This window comes from Diabrotica virgifera, chromosome 2 (genome assembly GCF_917563875.1).
Source record: "Diabrotica virgifera virgifera chromosome 2, PGI_DIABVI_V3a".
Taxonomy (NCBI): domain Eukaryota; kingdom Metazoa; phylum Arthropoda; class Insecta; order Coleoptera; family Chrysomelidae; genus Diabrotica; species Diabrotica virgifera.
This window is the reverse complement of record NC_065444.1, coordinates 270295658-270313925: the sequence shown is the minus strand read 5'-3', so window position 1 is coordinate 270313925 and position 18268 is coordinate 270295658.

Below are 18268 nucleotides of genomic sequence, written 5' to 3'. Positions count from 1 at the left end.
TGTTAAAAATTTTAACAGCAATAAATCACAGGAGTCAAATACTACAGTGCAGTCAGATAAAATTATGGTGTGGATATGGAGATTAACAATATATCAGGGCTTCTAGAAGATTTACAAAAAATCAGAAGAATCTATGTTGAAGAATCTAAATTAATTACCAGCAATTATGAAATAAATCCAGAATTTACTTGACTCTGACTCTATTTGTCCATAAAATTGTCTAATTTTCAGTGACAATAAAGCATATTTCTATTCTATTCTATTCTATTCTACATCAAATAAAGAAAAACGGCGCAAAAAGCTTGTGACATTTTTTTGATGATTTGCCTGGGCCTAATAGTGATGCGACTGATAATTTTGAGCCCGACACAATATTTCGGTGGGAAATATTTAATATTGTCATATAATAAGCAATTTAACCAGAAGATTTAATGCGGAAAATAAAATTCATTCGCTATTTAACATTTTATGAATATTCCGAGATGAAGATGATGACAATATTAAGAAAAATATTGATATATGTATGGTATGTATTGCTCAAGTTTTATAAAGAAGAATCAGTGAAGAATTGATAGATGCAATTTTTCATTTGAGAGCGATATACAAGGACAATATTGGTGAATGTCAACTTTCTTCAATATATTTGCTTAATAAAATTCAACATCTCAAATTTGAATCGTTATTGCATTAAGAATATTTTGCACATTACCGGTGACAGTTACAGAAGCAGAAAGATACTTTATGCCTGGTTGCACCAACAGATCTTAAGTTGCAGATTAGCTAAGCTCTACTTATAAATAGGGCCTCCTTGAGTATCAATTGAGTTGCACCATAATTTTAGATTCTTACCTTATTATCAATTATATATCTTATTATATTATGGTATTCTTATTGTAATATATTAAACTATATTATATTAATTCTTATGATATTCTCGACTTAAGGTTAAGATCTGTTGGTGCAACCGGGCATTAGTTTTCTTTTTCGCATAAAAAATTCTATGAGGTAATGATAGCTACAATGAAACAGGATCGGTTAGCTGCCTATCAAATTGTGAATTGAGAATGATTTAGCAAAAAGATGCGATTTTTCAAAAATTAGAAACATTTTTGCCAATCAGAAAACTCGAAAAGCACCTGTAATATAAATATTTTTACTATTATAAATATATACCAAAAATCAAAATTCAATAAAATTTATATTTGAAATATTTCTTATTATTTATTATTAATAATTTGATTTCTATAAAAAGTTAAAAAGTTAGCTGTTTTAAAAAGACTGATATTTACCTATTTTTACACAATTATGACAACTGAAAGAATGGAAAATAAAAGTATTTTTAAGTGTGTAAATTTTGTAATTTCCCAGTTGAGCGCTTTCGGCTTACAACGCCATCTTCAGAGCTATAGTCAAAGTTTTAAAGTGGACCACTAAAAGGTGAGAGGGGTCCCATTTGTATTAAAGCGTTAATTAATAGTTCGTTAAACACTTTCTTGTAGACTGAAAATTTTTATGTAATGTAAAAAATTATAAAGTTTGTAAATTGTAAAAAATAATAAAACTGTTTAGTGCGCCATCTGCGTTTTTGGCTATTTTCCCCATTCTGTAGACTTCCAAATAGATCAAGTCAAGGTGATTTTATAGGTGATATATAATTATTTGAAGTAACTGAGTTCTTTAGGATATTCAAGAATGCGGAAAACACGTTCGTTCAAACACCCCAAAAACGTTGGAGATTTTTTCCGTTTTTTTTTGGGTTTGAAAGTGTTTGAATAAATTTTTAAATATCCTAAACGACTATGTTACTAAAAATTATATAATAGTATATAAGAACAAGCTTTATTAGATCTATTTTGAAGTCTATAAAACGGGGAAAATTCCCAAAAAACTCTAAAAACCAGTTTTTCTGGTTTTTTAATGACCTTGAGTACGGAAAAATCTAAAAAAAATTAAACATATGGTTTTTGATAAAATACACAAGATGAAATCAAAATTAGACCTGCATTCATTTCCAAAACAGTCATACGCTTTTTTCGAAAAAAATAATGCATTTTGGGGCTATCTACACTCAGACTAAGGGTCTAAAAAAATAGACATGTTTTGCAAAAGCCTCAACCAGGTGGGTGAATTTTTTGAAATATTGAAATTGATTGTATCTCACCTAAAAAATGAAAAATTAACCATTTTGCTGGTGGGTGGAAAGGGAAGAGGTGGAGAGTTAGAAGTGCGCTGAGTCTTATTTTTTAATCACATAGAATGTTAAATAATGAAAAAAAATTGAATTCTGGGAGTGAAGGCATTTTGCCTATCTTAACGGGATATAGCTCTTTTAAGAAGTGTTAAAGTGACTTGCATCTAATAGAAATGGTTTGAGAATAGATTATTTCTGTAGATTTTTTCTTTTAATAAATTGTTCAGATAACCCCAACTGCACTTATAGGCTTGGATGCTGCATACCAAAAAAAAAAGTTTAATAATAGCAAACTGAAAATTTGTTAATAGCCTAACGGTGTCTAGTCGGACAAGCTTCGATGTACGGGAACACTGGAACAGGGGAAGTTTTAATTGTGGAACAGGTTACAGGTTTCGAACGTCAGACTACGACAACGTCCCATGTACAGTATGCGGCAAAATAAACAGTACTGAAATGAATATCGAAATGTTTATGATTATTTATATATCTATAATACATGATATAGCCTTGCAAACATCATTCACGACGACGCACGTTCCCGATAAAACAGTTGTTAAAGACGCCCTGTGGCCAGAGGCGGATCTACGGGGAGGGAAAATGAGGAAATATCCACCCTATCAAGGTTCAAAATTAAAGAAAAGACTGTTCAAACATAAAAATATATTAGCTCACATGAAACCGAAACCAAAGAAAGACAAATTCAACCCAATAAAAATCGAAAAAAATCTTTAATTTTAGTCCTCAATTCCGAAATGGCAGACGGTGACCCCTTCAGCATTCCCCATATGTACGCATCTGGTGGCGTTAGTTCTGGTGAGTGGAAGTTCTAGGGATGATACATAAATGAGTATTTTTCGGTAACAGTTACGTTACGTTCCGGTTCCATATTCATACTTGTTCCAAATACTAGTTACTTTTTAACCTAGTATTTTTCATATTTTCCTATCACATCACAGAGTCGCAGTCGGTTGTGATGCCACAGCTACCGATTTTTTGGTAGATCTACCGAATTCCTGTCAAATCTACAAACAAAATAAAACTAAAATAAGGCTAAGTTTTCACTCTAATGGCATATAAAACAGCATAATGCTATTCTACATCCCACCAGAATGAAAACATACTAAATTTTAAAACTAAAATACTTCTAGACTAAAATAATATACATATATAATATATAAATATAGTAAAAAAGAAGGAACCACTATGATACGTTTAATTTCACATCTGGCATACCCCACCGTAAACCGTAATTCGCGAACTCAATCGACTATAGGTGGCAGTGCAGTTGCATGAAAATGGCCGGTGTAATTGGGATATCGTATTTTTCTATAATTAATATTGTTATTGATGTAATTAATTAATATAAATAAATTATTTATTAAATAAACACATCCGACAAACTTTCAAACGACATTCATACATAGGTTAACGGATGATTGGTTTATATTTTCATCCCAATTCCTCTAGTTCCAAATAAGCGGCAGCACCCTCGCTTGAGCTCGCGAATAATCCCGAACCCGTCGTGCCCGAAAAACCTCAGTAAAACTACCTACAAGAGTAATACCCTACCCACAAAATGTAACTGTAACTGTTCCCAGTGCGTATCAGGTACCTATTACAAATACCACAGCGCGTATCGAGTAACGATTATAGACCTTATTGTATTGGCTACAAGTACCAGTTACCACCGGCTTAAATCATTCCGTGTCCGTCGTGTCGTTGAACAAATGGAACTGGAACTAGTATTTTAGGAAACCGGTAACTGTTACGTTACGTTATATGCTCATACCTATTACGAAATACTTGTTCCTAGTATTTCGTATCATCTCTAGGAAGTTCCAAAAATGATCGCACAGTAGTAGTGACAGTATTCGAAGAGACTCTCTGAGAGTGTGACAGGTTATCTTGTCCTGCTGAAATCACTGTTGATTTTAAGCTTGGACCATCCTGAAGTATCTAACATTAACATGATATTGACAAACGTTATAACAACGTTCAGAAACCACTCAATACGTTTCGGCACATGACACATACAAATTTGAGGCATACGAATTTCAGTACTGTTTGTTTTGCCGCATACCGTATTTTGCCGGACGGAACTTCCAATTGATTTGTTACCCTTTCATTAGACTCTCATGCAAAAATTGGATTGCTAGTTATCACCAATATAATTCTTGTCATTTGACATATTCCACGTGTCGGACTTATTAAAATGCCCAAAATATCTGTCGAACAAACATTTTTTCATATAATATATATGTATTATAATATAAAGTTTGCTATGGAATGAACTTAAAAACAACCTGCCAGTTTTCACAATGATACACTTGTCAGGATAACACGTTTCACAATTAAAATCACGTTCCACAATTAAAACTTCCCCTGCTCCAGTGTTCCCATACATCAAAGGTTGTCCGACTAGACACCGTTAAGCTATTAACAAATTTTCAGCTTGCTAGGTGTCAAATGAAAGCTTATAATCCAAGGATGGTAGGTACTTAAGGTGAGAAATTTGACCTAGGACTTCCGGTTTTAGAAATGCGACTAGAAGTACTGTTTTAAAGTCACCAGAATAGTACAAGTGATTGTGACAAAAATGATTTTATTAACGTTTCGAGAAATTTTAAATACTTAATTTTTAATTTTAATTTTAGCAAAAATGACTCAAAATTAGTAAAATCGTATATCGATCGACGCAAAGTCAAAGTTACACGAAGCGTTCAAATATCGACTTCCAGATTCTACTTTCGATTACTTTGGGTGAAAACCTAGGACTTACGAAGTCCAATTACTTGTTTACATATAAAGAGGTGCTCTACCTATATAATACACTTTACAGAATTAAAATCGGATTATTTAAGAGGGCTCAGCAATGTTTTAAAATTATAAACAATTTTTTGGCTTATAAACAAATAATTTTGTTTAATAATAAAAAAATTAATTTTTAGCAATGCAAATAATTGTCATCAGGTATCCGGCCTATATGTTTAACATGCCAGTGCCAACTTACCGTGAACCACATTATTACCGAATGTCATCAGTTCAGTGTAGTAAGACAACAGCTCAAACTCAAACCGCAGATATGTGACATTCTAAGTGATACCAACCAGTTAGACAGAGTTCTTCAGTTTTAAAAAAAAAATATCATTGTATCATAAACTTTATTTTTTTTATGACATAACTTGTTAATGCTCTTTAATTATACCTCTTGTAATCTTGTTTGTAATCGTCCCGTGCGAGTGGCCATAGTTGCCGAGCACGTTAATGTAAATAAAAAAAAAATAATTAAAACCGGTATAATTTGACTTAAACTTTCAAATGCTGTCAGCAGAATTGCTATTTTATTTTTTAATCAAAAGTTATTCCTGTTCAAAAATTGCAATTTTTCGATTTTTTTAATGTTCCACCGCGTTTATCTCGAAAACTATGCATCCTACGAAAAAACTTGTAGGAACATTTTTTGCTTAGAATTACCCAAGAAATACAAAAAAATGTTTTATTTTGCGAAAAATCGATGTTATGCAATTCCTCAAGTTCTTTGTTTATAACAATCTTATCGACATCCTGATCAACTGTTACCCAAAAAATTCATATTTTACGGGTCAAATACATCAACAAACTTGGGTAAGTCCATCTAAATAAAGAGCCCATAGCACCCCCTCCTGGACACAGCACTAATTTTTTTATAAGCCAAAAAATTGTTTATAATTCTAAAACATTTCTGAGGCTGCTTAAATAATCCGATTTCAATTCTGTAAAGTGCATTAGATAGGTGGAGTACTCCTTTATATGCAAAAAAAATTGACAAATCTTTGTATGTTCTAGTTTTTGTTGTGCAAGATTTTAAAAAAATTTAATTTTTAAAAAAAAGTTTAGATTGCAAAATTATTATGCAAAATCTAGTAAGTCAATTTTAATGAAATTTGGTGGACAGTTTTAGCACATTACAAAAATTTTCTAAGCGAATTAGGAAGGTTCCAAGTGTAACCTAAGTGATGGAAAAACATTGAATAAGGACAGGCTTGTTTTGCCCCCTTATTCTATATTTATTGCTATTTTGCAGCAAGGGTGTTAAAATAAGACATTTTTAACCAATCGTATCTGATAAAAAATTTAATTATCTTTGTTTTATTCTTTTGCGACTTTGCTCCAGAATGAATCGTTTTAAAGTTATAAGCAAAGAAAATAGAAAAAAAAACGAAATTTTTAAATATTTTATTTTTTTATTAATATTCCGGGCATATTTGAGAAGGAGCATAATTCAATTATTATTAACGAAGTTATCACCTAACTTTATCCGCAAAAATCCGAATGCCACCTCTCACATCCACCTAATAATAACAGATCCTTCCTAGTCTATATCTGCTGTTTTGAAAATCACACAGAGCCTGGAAGGTACCACATCATATAGATGTTCAGATACTTAAACTTTTTTTTAGTTTTTCTAAAAATCCATATAAATCTTTTATTTGTCAAATTTGTCAATTTTCTTAACACATTTGCGGACGTGTCTGCAATAATTACAGATACATTGCAGGAGTAGGTCTGCTATTGCAGACGATTTGTGTACCACAGAAAATATGACGTCTGTTATTGCAGACGCAATGCACATGAAAAATGCTTAAAATATGAAGGTTGGTGTCCATAGATAAAGGGTTCGTTGTCAGAGAAGTGTCCTTTGGTCGGTACGTATTCTTGCCATTAAAACGTATTTTAAAAGAAAAAAATGGTGATTTTTTTGTAAAAAAATGGTGGTAAAAAATTTGTGGACGAATCTGCCAACTTAGGCTCTTTATAAAGGTATTTAGTAAATACGAAAAATTATACACATATATTTGAAAATCCTTAAGCACTGCTTTTAATGTAATCTATGTTTATCCACTAAACGTCCATCACTTTGACTAATCTCCTTAATTTAACCTGCCTGTAGCTCAAATATGATTAACACAAGAAAAAATTAATCGAAATAAAAGAAAAAACGAAAACCGAAGCAGTTACTTTCGTTGGGCCCTAAACGAAACCAAAATGATGAAGCGGTTCTAATCTTCTCACATAAAAGGTAATTCCTTAATACACACAAGAAATATCTCTTAATAAATCACGAATATTATGAGTTGGATTAATTTACCAAAGACGCGACTATACAAAAACAGTCGTAAGAAATGTTTTCAGGATCGGGCACATAAATTTTGAATTATGTAGACAGTAAATAAATATAAAAAATAACTGACAATGATACATCGGTTTATGGGCGTAGGGGGACAGAGCTTTATATATATTATACCTCTATTATCGAGGGTCTCGTTATTAAAATAAAAACTATATTCTTAAGGATTTTATGTATCCAACATTTAGGAAAATTAAAAATATTCCTGTCAAAAGAGTACTATTTAAAGGGTTCGTCTAAACCCAGTGGCGTAACAAACTCCATCGGGGCCCTCCCGCAGAATTGGAAATGGGGCCCCCTTTAAAAGATTACTACATGCGACTAGTCAAGAACTTATATAGCCCAGAAAATGTACGTGAAATACGGCAATACCGTGTAATTTTCAGTGTCACCACCGAAGTGGCCCAGCCAATACTTTTCGAGTTATTTAGGAGTGAAAATGTTTATTGTAAAAAACACTTTTTCAGGCGGATTTTCGCAATTAACTCAAAAAGTAAGTACGATTTTGATGAAATTATTCTCAGCAAAAATGTAGCTTATAAAAAAATGAAAAAATGAAATCTTTCGACCCAGTAAAAGCAAAGTAGCCCTTGAAAAAAAATTATTTTTATTGGTCAAATTCCAAGTCGAATATTTAACATGAAATAACCAAAAAAATGAAGCATTTCTCGGGGAAAGCTCATTAAAACTTTTTTAAAGTGTTTAAAGCTTTATTTTTTATAAAAGTTTCTAGCATCAAAACTAAGCGAGCTGTGCCCAAAATACAGTTAAAACCTTTTTTGGTTGAAAAAAATTGTGAAAATCTCTCTCTATTTAGCACCCTAAATGATACTTATCATTACCGCTTTACAAATTACCTAACTTTTTTTATATGATTAGTAAGTTTCACTGGTTCAAAGTGCTTATTTTTGAAAGGGCTTGGACGAGTCAGTAATCACGAGTGTATGCAAATTTTAAACAACCATATCGTAACCAATTTTTGTCTTACAGAAAAACAAAATAAAACACAAAATATTTACAAAAGCAAACCCTACATTTCTTTACTGTTTGAGTTTTTTCGTATCACTAATACTTTATAAGTTATTTTGAAAAATGGCATTTTTTCAAAAATAAGAACTTTGAACAAAGTTACAGATCATATAAACAATACATATATAGAGTAAAGGGTAAGGCGCTAACGATTAATTTTATTTGGGGTGCTAAATAGGAGGAGATTTTATAGGAGGAAAAAAGGGGGCCAACTTTATTTTGAACGTAACTCGCCTAGTTTTGATGCTAGAAACTTTTATAAAAAATAAAAATAAAGCTCTTTATTAAACATTTAAAAAAAGTTTTAATGAGTTTTCCCCAAAAAGTGCTTTAGTTTTTGGTTATTTCACGTTGAAATATTCGATTTGGAATTGTACGAATAAGAACAATTTTTCATAAGCTACAACTTTGCTTTTATTGTGTCGATATTCTTCATGAGTACACCATTTTTTTATTGTTTTTTATAAGCTATATTTTTGCTAAAACTGCTTGAAAACGTGTTTTATTTGTTGAAAAATAAATATTTTCACTCTCAAATAACTTGAAAATTATTGACTTAATAGTTTTTCACCACCAAGAGTCATCCCTTTCGCCCCCTAAGTAAAAACCACCAACGACACAAGTCCAACTTTGAAGTTGAAATTTAAGTAGAACCTGTGGCGGCTGGTGACTCAAAAATTTGGTAGTTCTGCAGTATTTTTTGGTTTTTTTTAATTCAATATCTTTTAATCGTTGTATTTTACAACGAGTCTTTTAGTTTGATATTTTACACCATATATTTATTCATTATATATCTATTAAAAAATAATAAAAAACTTACCGATTTTCTTCTTTTCAAATTAAAGATAAATCCAATTATATCAAAAATAGCAATGGTACATTATGGCACACTAGTAATTGTTTTATAGTTTATGTTTTTAGTAGAATTTTATCGATAAATACGCGAAACTAAGGAATGCAAACGAAAAAACACTACAAACAAAATCGCCACAATAATAATTGCATTATAGGGTCTTACGACCTAACTACACACAGAGCCAAATATATTATTTTTTTTTTATAAATAAGCTCGATTCGTCGATTTTTTTTTAAAGCAAACTTGTCTATAACTTTTTCATTAAAGTTTGGTATTTCTTTTATAAGTGTTTTTTCTACTGACAACATGGTTAATGCTACAAGTCGGTCTTCAGTCATGGAATTTCTCAAGAATGTTTTAATCCGTTTTAAACTCGAAAAGCACCTTTCAGCTTCTGCCGTACTTATGGGCACTGTAATTAGAATTTGAAACAGTTTTACAGTTTCTTGAAAAGGCTCTGTTAAATTATTTTCAATTAAAAATTTTAAAAAAGGTATTGCCCCATTAATGTCTCTACAGTCTCTTCTAAAATAAATAACAGATAATTCAGTCTTCAAGCGCTCCCTATCTAAATTTGGATATGACGCGCAAGTCAGGCTTAAATTATCATCTGGGAAATTAGCACAATAATTATCAAATTGCTCAGGATAAAGCAATGAAGTTGCAAGTAGGTGATTTTTAAAAGCAAATCTATCATTTGCACAATTTATGATTATATCACAAACTTCGATAGATGCTCTCCGATGATCTACTGGACTGTTATCCTTCCGTAACCTTTTAGTTGGTAATGGTTCAACGCATAAACTAGAACCTTGGTCAATGGTATCATCTATTGAATTTCTAACTGAATTCATGTATCTTTCGAAATCTGTCACCTTTTTATTGATTTCCAAAGGATCCGTTTTAGTCTTTTGAAGGGCATTATACAAAACGTCTAATTGTGGCATTATGCGATGGAAAAATGTTAACCAAAAAACAAAATTTTGATCCACTAGTATTCTTCGAATGGAAGACGCTGAACTACAGACAGCTGCCTTATCAAACGATTCTTCTATTTCTGCCATACATTCGATAAAAGAAGATCGATGTTCAAACACAACATTAACAGTTCGAATATTGAAGTTCCAGCGAGTTGGAGCGCCATGAGGAATTTTCTTTTGGACGATTTTATCTAAAACTGCCACTCGTTGTGGCGAATTTTTAAAAAAGGTAGGGATTTCATTTAAATTTCCAAAAAAAAGTCTAACTTGAGAGTTTTCGGAACAAGCCTTAGACATTATTAAATTTAATTGATGCGCGTAACAGTGTACAAAATGAGCAAATGGATATTTTTCTTTGATTCTGGCTTGAACTCCTGCGTGCTGTCCACACATGACCGCTGCCCCATCATAACTCTGAGCAATTAGTTTATTATTTGAGTTTTCCAGGATAGGATCCAAAACACTGAAAATGTTTTTGCCTAAAGTATCTGCATTTAATTTTGAAGGTACCAAATATGTCCAAAATCGTTCTACCGGTGCTCCATTTCGACAATATCTAAATACTACAACCATTTGTGATTTTGCTGAAATGTCTGTAGTCTCGTCGGCCATGACAGCTAGATATGGAGATTCCCGAATTTCCTCCAAAATTTTATCCTGGCATAATTCCAACATGCAGTCCAAAATATCATTTTGAATTTCTTTAGAAATGCCCTTAAAAACCGTCGATTCTTCCAAGTGTTGTGCTAAAGTTCTATCCAATTCAGCAGTAAAATTTATGAGGCCGCGAAAAATTCCAGGATTGTCGGATGTTTGTGTCTCGTCGTGTCCCCGAAGCGCCAATTCGAAAATAACTACAAAATTTTATGCAGTCTATAATTTTTGAGAGAACATACCTATTTTTTGTTACAGCTTCATTGAATTTTTGAATATTTATCCAGTATGCAGAATCTAACTGTTCTTTAATATTCACGGAGCCTAATAAAGCATATTCCATTTGATTGTGCAAATGATGCTTAGAAGTTTCGTGATTTTTTTTTATCACTTAAATGTACTAAGTCTGTTACACCAACTTGCGTCCATGATTTATCACCTCCAAAGAGTACACAAGGAAAACAGAAAAGAGCGTTTTTTCTGTTGCAGCCACATATCCAACTATTTCTCGTATAAATATCGCAATTAAATTGTCGTTTGTAATTTTTCTCTCGGCTTGATCCTTCTTTTTCGATTTTAATATCCGGCAAAGGACGTCCTTTGCATTTTAATTCTAGTTTTTCGTCATAAGAATATTTAAAGAATCTCTTAACATTAATCAAATTATAAATAACATCCATCCTGAACAGCACTTTTATTCTCATATACTTAATATAAATACCGAATTACGTGCAGGACAACTTATTTTAACAGTCGTCGCGTCGCGACCACCGATTATTTAAAATTACAATAAACGTAGGTTTCTACACACTAGTTCGAACTGCGACAAATGCAGCTCAAATATTGCTTTCAGTCGTCGCCTGAAAAGTGTAGGCGAGGGTTGAGCGGGTGTTATCGGGGATATCTTTAACAGTTCACAGCTCGGAGTAGCACCGGTCCGGTCAAATAAGTGGGACTTGCTATCGCCATGAGATGCGACGAACGACAGATTAAAATAAAGGCGGCCATGCACGAAAACCATCTAAATGAATTTAGATTTTATAAGTAGTGATATTTTTTATTTAATTTTCAAAGAAATTTTGTTTGGATTATTTTGGTGGTTCTGCAGCTCCGCAGCACTTATATACCAACCGCCACTGAGTAGAACCTTAATCCAAATTGTCAAGCAAATCCGTCGTGACGCTGATAATTACATTCCAAAACGGCCATTTACTGGGCTACTAGTGTATTCATGCACTGTTCATGGCAACTTACATTTTTCATATATGCGTAAAATAATATAATAATAATATAACACATTTTACATATATTAGACAAGATGGGGCCCCTGACATATTGGGGCTCCCCGCAAGCTTCATGCTGCGGGGGCCTCTGTTACGCCCCTGTACTAAACCCGCTATTCCAGGCACTGCACTTTATTGACTGTGGTTTCAGCATCTTCTTCAAGAACGCTGGATGCCTAACAGATAATTAAGGAAAGCCTCTAAGAGCTACAGAAGATTAAATGGGCATCTGAGGAAAAAAAGGTTTTAAAAATAAAAGCCAGTTTTCCACTGATAACATCAAGGAAAGAAAAGGCTCTCCACTTACACTTAATAAAGTCAATAAAACCGCAATACATTGAAGTAACGATGGTAAAGTCACAAATCATGATAGTGTTCACTTAGTATTGCTAACATTAATGAAAGAAAAAGGAATAATATGGTCCACATCTCTATTTAACAACAAATTCTTTTATAAAAATTTCAAAGAAACCAAGAAAAAAGAAATTATTTTCCCAATTTTGCATTTTATTTTCCTTCAATATTTCATTACATACGATTCAGAACCACTCTGGAACTATTTGATAATTTGTGCTTCTACTCCATCTTCGTCTTCAGCTTTTCCGTTTATAATTGATTTTGGTGCTTTTTGTGACTTGTTTTTCTCTCCTTTCCATTTTCTATGATCGTCCTTCTTTCATCTTGATATTAGAAACTTGAAGAGCTGGAAGTCAATAATAATACAAAATTTATAAATGAGTGTATTTGAAGCTAATATTAATAGGATAGCAAGAAACAGGAAAAATGTGCTAAAAATTAAAGTAAATAGAAAGTAGGACACAAAATAGTGATCAAAAAATTAATTAAACAAAAGCAAAATACATATAAGTAGTAACAAGTTAACAGGAATGAATGGGATAACTACACAATATTATAATAGTGACTAATATTAAAAACTGGATAAAATTTACTCTTATGCTCAATAATCAGCGCAGACAAAATGTATCTGAAGAAGACCAAAGGGGGATATAAGACAAAAAAACATATGGACCACCGCAAAGCGGAGATCAATTGTATATCCAGCCAAAAAGATTTCAAGAAAAACCGTGCGTCACATCGAAAAAATTTCTATTCGACCACTGTTATTAAACTGATCCCTGAAATGGACGCTGAAACAACGATGAAAATTTAATATCTTCCTTTGAACAAAAAAATACATAGGCATGTATGTAGTGGGAATAAGATCATGGCAGGTAGAAAAAAATCCTGAATACACCAAAGATACTAATTGGAAAAACAAAAAAGCAATTGACAATGATGGGAAATTATAGAACAAAAGTAAAATCGGGAAAGGATTTTCGAGTTAATAATGACGATAATAATATTACGTGCAAAATATACTGTCAATTTACCAGTTAACATAAGACGAACTAAGTATAGTATAGAATCCTTATCTCGTCGTGTAAAAATAGTGTTGCTTATAAAACCTCAACTAAATAAAAAACTTCTAGTAAACAAAATACAACTCTAAAACCAAAAATATTTAATTCCTGCGCTATGTTTTACTTTTTCCTGCTACTGTCCTGCAACTGATAAAGAAGCTGCGTGCGAGTAAGAGAGACGAATTACACATTTATACGCGGGCTTTAACGGTCGTAGACATTTTTTCTAGACGTAAAATACGTCCATTGAGTTTTTCTACTCCTGTTCATAACTCATTTTCAACGGTCACAAATGCCTTTTTGGTTCACCTGTCCCCAGAACGTTACTCATAAAAAATAGACTAGATTATACACCAATCAAATGTAAATAGAGTGTTTGTTGTATTCATTTAAAGTCGTCCTTACAATGCTTTTTAAATGCATTAATTTTTTTTCGAATCCTGAAAAAACTAATAAGTATTTTTGAAAAATTTAAACGCAGAATAAAAGATTACGTTATTACCGAGAGCCGAAAGTCCCTACAAACTTTTATAATGTTTATTTCAATAAGTTACAAGGGTGAAAAAAAAAGAGAAAATTTAGTGTGATTCTTAGTTTCAAATATCTCATTCAAAATAAACTTTTTTGTTTATTCTAAGCGTCATTGTAATCTTTCATTCTGCGTTTAAATTTTTCAAAAAAATTTATTAGTTTTCTCAAAATTCGAAAAAAAAATGAATGCATTTAAAAAGCACTCGAGCCGAAATTTTGCGCCTATGCCTAAGACTAAGTAAAGATATACAACGATTACATAAAGAATATATTTTAAAAATGAAATAATGATGAAAAATAGAGTTGTCTAGCTAAATGATTTAATAAAAAATAGCAAGTGTTTTTATGAAATGTTTCTCGTTTCTATTGAATTCTATTGCTCATTCTCGGGAGCATCTTTAGGGGGTGGGTTATAATTACGAATAACAGCTAGAGAATAGACAATATATGTATAAAAATTCGACTAAAAGGAAACCAGAAACACTTAGTTCTAGGAACTGCAAAATGAAAGACACCAATAAATCTTGAGGGGAGAATTATAAAGGACTCAAACGCCTTATTTGTGAAAGCCAAAACCACTCCATAAAATTAAATCATTAAAACCCAATAATAAACTTAAAAAAATGCATTTGTTCATTACCCAAAAAAGGAAATATACTGACATTAATAATCTAATATGTAGTTACATAGATTGTGGTCCTAGATCAAATCAAAATAAGTGATTATTCAAAAGGTAAATTAATTGCTACTTAAAACTTCAAAACTAAGGGGTAAGGACCACAATATGTCCAACCGTAGAAAGCCTTGTAGGTCATTTTATAATATTATAATTACTCGTTACAGTTCACAAATTAATATTATTCTTGTAATATTCTCGAACTCAATTATTCACATAAAGCGTATTCAACGTGCCCAGCCTATTCATAATTTTTTGGAGTTCTGGTGAAACTCCAATATAAGTGTCATCAAGATAACCTAAGTTTTTTATTTTTGTTCCTCCTATAGTTGACCTTGTCATTGTTCAAAAACTTGGCTCATAATATGTTCAATATACTTATATATTGAAGATAATGAGGATTTTATACATCCCTGCTGAACTCCAGATTTCAATTTAAAGTTTTTAAAAACCTCCTGATTATCTTTTACTTTATCGGTATTATTTACATACAGTTCTTGTAATAAATAGATTAGATGTGCTGAGGTACCCCTTTCTCTAAGTATGTGCCACATTTTATCCCATTTTATATTATCGAAGGCCTTGGAATAGTCAACAAAGCACAAATATGTGTGCAAAAGTGGGTATTGTCGCCGAAATATTAATAAAGTGTATATCCAATTAAGGAATATCAAGGAATTTTGTCACGCATTAAGAAATTTGGAATTGTTTATTTGCAATGCACAATTTAATTAAGCTACCTAAGCTTAATAAGTAGTATGCGACGCTCTCATCCCCAAGTAATATTCAACTCTTAAGTTTTAACTCGCTGCAGTAGTCGTCTTATGCAAGAAGTACAAACTAAGAAACACGAAATAAGGAATTTCTTATGATAAATGGGCTTAATTCATTGCACAATTATTTCTCTTAGACGAAAATACCGAGCAGAAGGAGTGAATTACTGAAATTCCTTGTAAGAGTTCATAACAATTCATAAATTTCCGGACGATGGTCTCCGAGTTTTATTATACGAAATATTGGTCTATCTCTCGCGTTGGCTGACGTTATCAAAAGTGTTAATTAACTTAAGATATGCCTCTGCGTTTCTTAACGCTTTTAGGTAAGACGAGTAAGAGGTTGTTAAGTTTTTATTATGGTTGATAAATATGTAAATGCGTATAATCGTACTAAGCATAATGCTTAAAAATTGGAAGTATGTTGAAATTTACTCATTTAAAATTATTCATAATATAAGTGAATAAATATGCCAATATATACATCCTTACAGAGGTTTTCTAGATTTTCCAACACTCTTTATACTCTACCTACATCATCACAATTTTGTCACACTTCGAGAAAATTTCAGTCTTCGAGGACAAATATTTCATTTTCAGAGTTTATATTTTCAACCGTGTTCATCATAAATATTACAGTGAAAATTCCACACCTGTAATTTTGAACCAATCAAAATACGTTATTTTGACAGATCACCATGGCAACGGAGGTATTTTATCGGAAATTTTTTGCTCGTGGGGTACCCAACAGCGAATTATAGTGGAAATTTTTTGACGTTTACAATAACAGAACATTTTTGACAGACTGGTTTTTATTTGTTTACATAATTTAGTTTTGATTCATTTTCTATCACTTGTACCTTGTAGTTACTCAAAACTTATGTAAAATTGAAGAAGATACTATTTTCTATCTTGAAATGGTATTCCCATGCAACTACAATGAGTAGAAATTACGAATTTGAAAGCCTAAATAATTGCTGACAAAGCTATGGCGCGCTATTAATCTGTTCATGCAGCTTTGGATTTTCAAATGCAAATTTGGTGTGGAATTTTCTTACCGAATACCACGCGAAGTCAAATTAATATCCGGAAATTTTTTTTTGATCATGAATATTTTTAGAAAATTTCCCTCGTCTGCGACTCGGGAAATTTTCAAAATATTCATGATCTCAAAAAAATTTCCGGAAATAATTTGACCTCTAGTGGTATTACTAGTGAAAATTCCACACCTGTAATTTTGAACCAATCAAAATACGTTATTTTGACAGATCACCATGGCAACGGAGGTATTTTATCGGAAATTTTTTGCTCGTGGGGTACCCAACAGCGAATTATAGTGGAAATTTTTTGACGTTTACAATAACAGAACATTTTTGACAGACTGGTTTTTATTTGTTTACATAATTTAAAATAAAACGCCAAAAAATAATTTTCTATCACTTGTAGTTACTCAAAACTTATGTAAAATTGAAGAATATACTATTTTCTATCTTGAAATGGTATTCCCATGCAACTACAATGAGTAGAAATTACGAATTTGAAAGCCTAAATAATTGCTGACAAAGCTATGGCGCGCTATTAATCTGTTCATGCAGCTTTGGATTTTCAAATGCAAAGTGGAATTTTCTTACCGAATACCACGCGAAGTCAAATTAATATCCGGAAATTTTTTTTTGATCATGAATATTTTTAGAAAATTTCCCTCGTCTGCGACTCGAGAAATTTTCAAAATATTCATGATCTCAAAATAATTTCCGGAAATAATTTGACCTCTAGTGGTATTACTAGTGAAAATCGTCTTTAACTATTGCGTCACCGTCATTGTTTCGTGACCATGTAATGTACATTTTTTGTATATTCTAACATTATATGTAAATATTTCTTTTATTTCTCTCCAATTGTAATGTTATTGAAAGTTGAAACCTGGTTGTTAGATTTAGAACAAAATTCAGTGTGAAATTTTCCCAGAGCTTAATAAGAGTGGGTTAGAAAAAATATTGAAAGAGAATAAATTAAGCTCAAACTAATTGATCAGAGGAATAGCACCCCTAGAGACAGGGTATAAGATAATAGCACAATGCATACGTGGAAGACTGAACGAATACATGGAGGACACTGTGGGAGAGTACCAGGCAGGCTTTCGATCCAACCGTTCGGTAACAGACTAGATTTTCACGCTAAAAGAATTACAAGCCAATTGCTATGAGTACAAAACGACCCTGTATGCGCTGTTCGTAGATTTCAAGCAGGCATATGATCGTATAAATAGAAAAGAAATGTACCGTGCTCTGAAACAATTACAAATCCCAAAATAGGACCCAAAATAAAGCAGATATCAAGTTGATTTTTTTTTGCTTATAGAGATGTACTGTACCTTTTATCTGCAATTTCCAAAATTAAATTCGATTAATTACCACAGCGTCAGGAAATTTTTTAAATTACATTAATTTTTGGTGATACGCGCAGGACAGCGGTGTTCGATTCACACAAGTTGATTTCCACCAAAATTTCTTCCAATCTTTATCTAATATATTATTTTTTTACTCTATATTTTGTTGTAATTTATATTTTTAATTCCACAAAAATCAAACTAATTTTATTATTGTTTGTCAAATATTGTTTAAACAATTGTGTATGTTTAAAAATAATAAAATTTTATTATCTAAGTTAAAATATTAGAACACAGTGCTAAAATGCTAAAAAA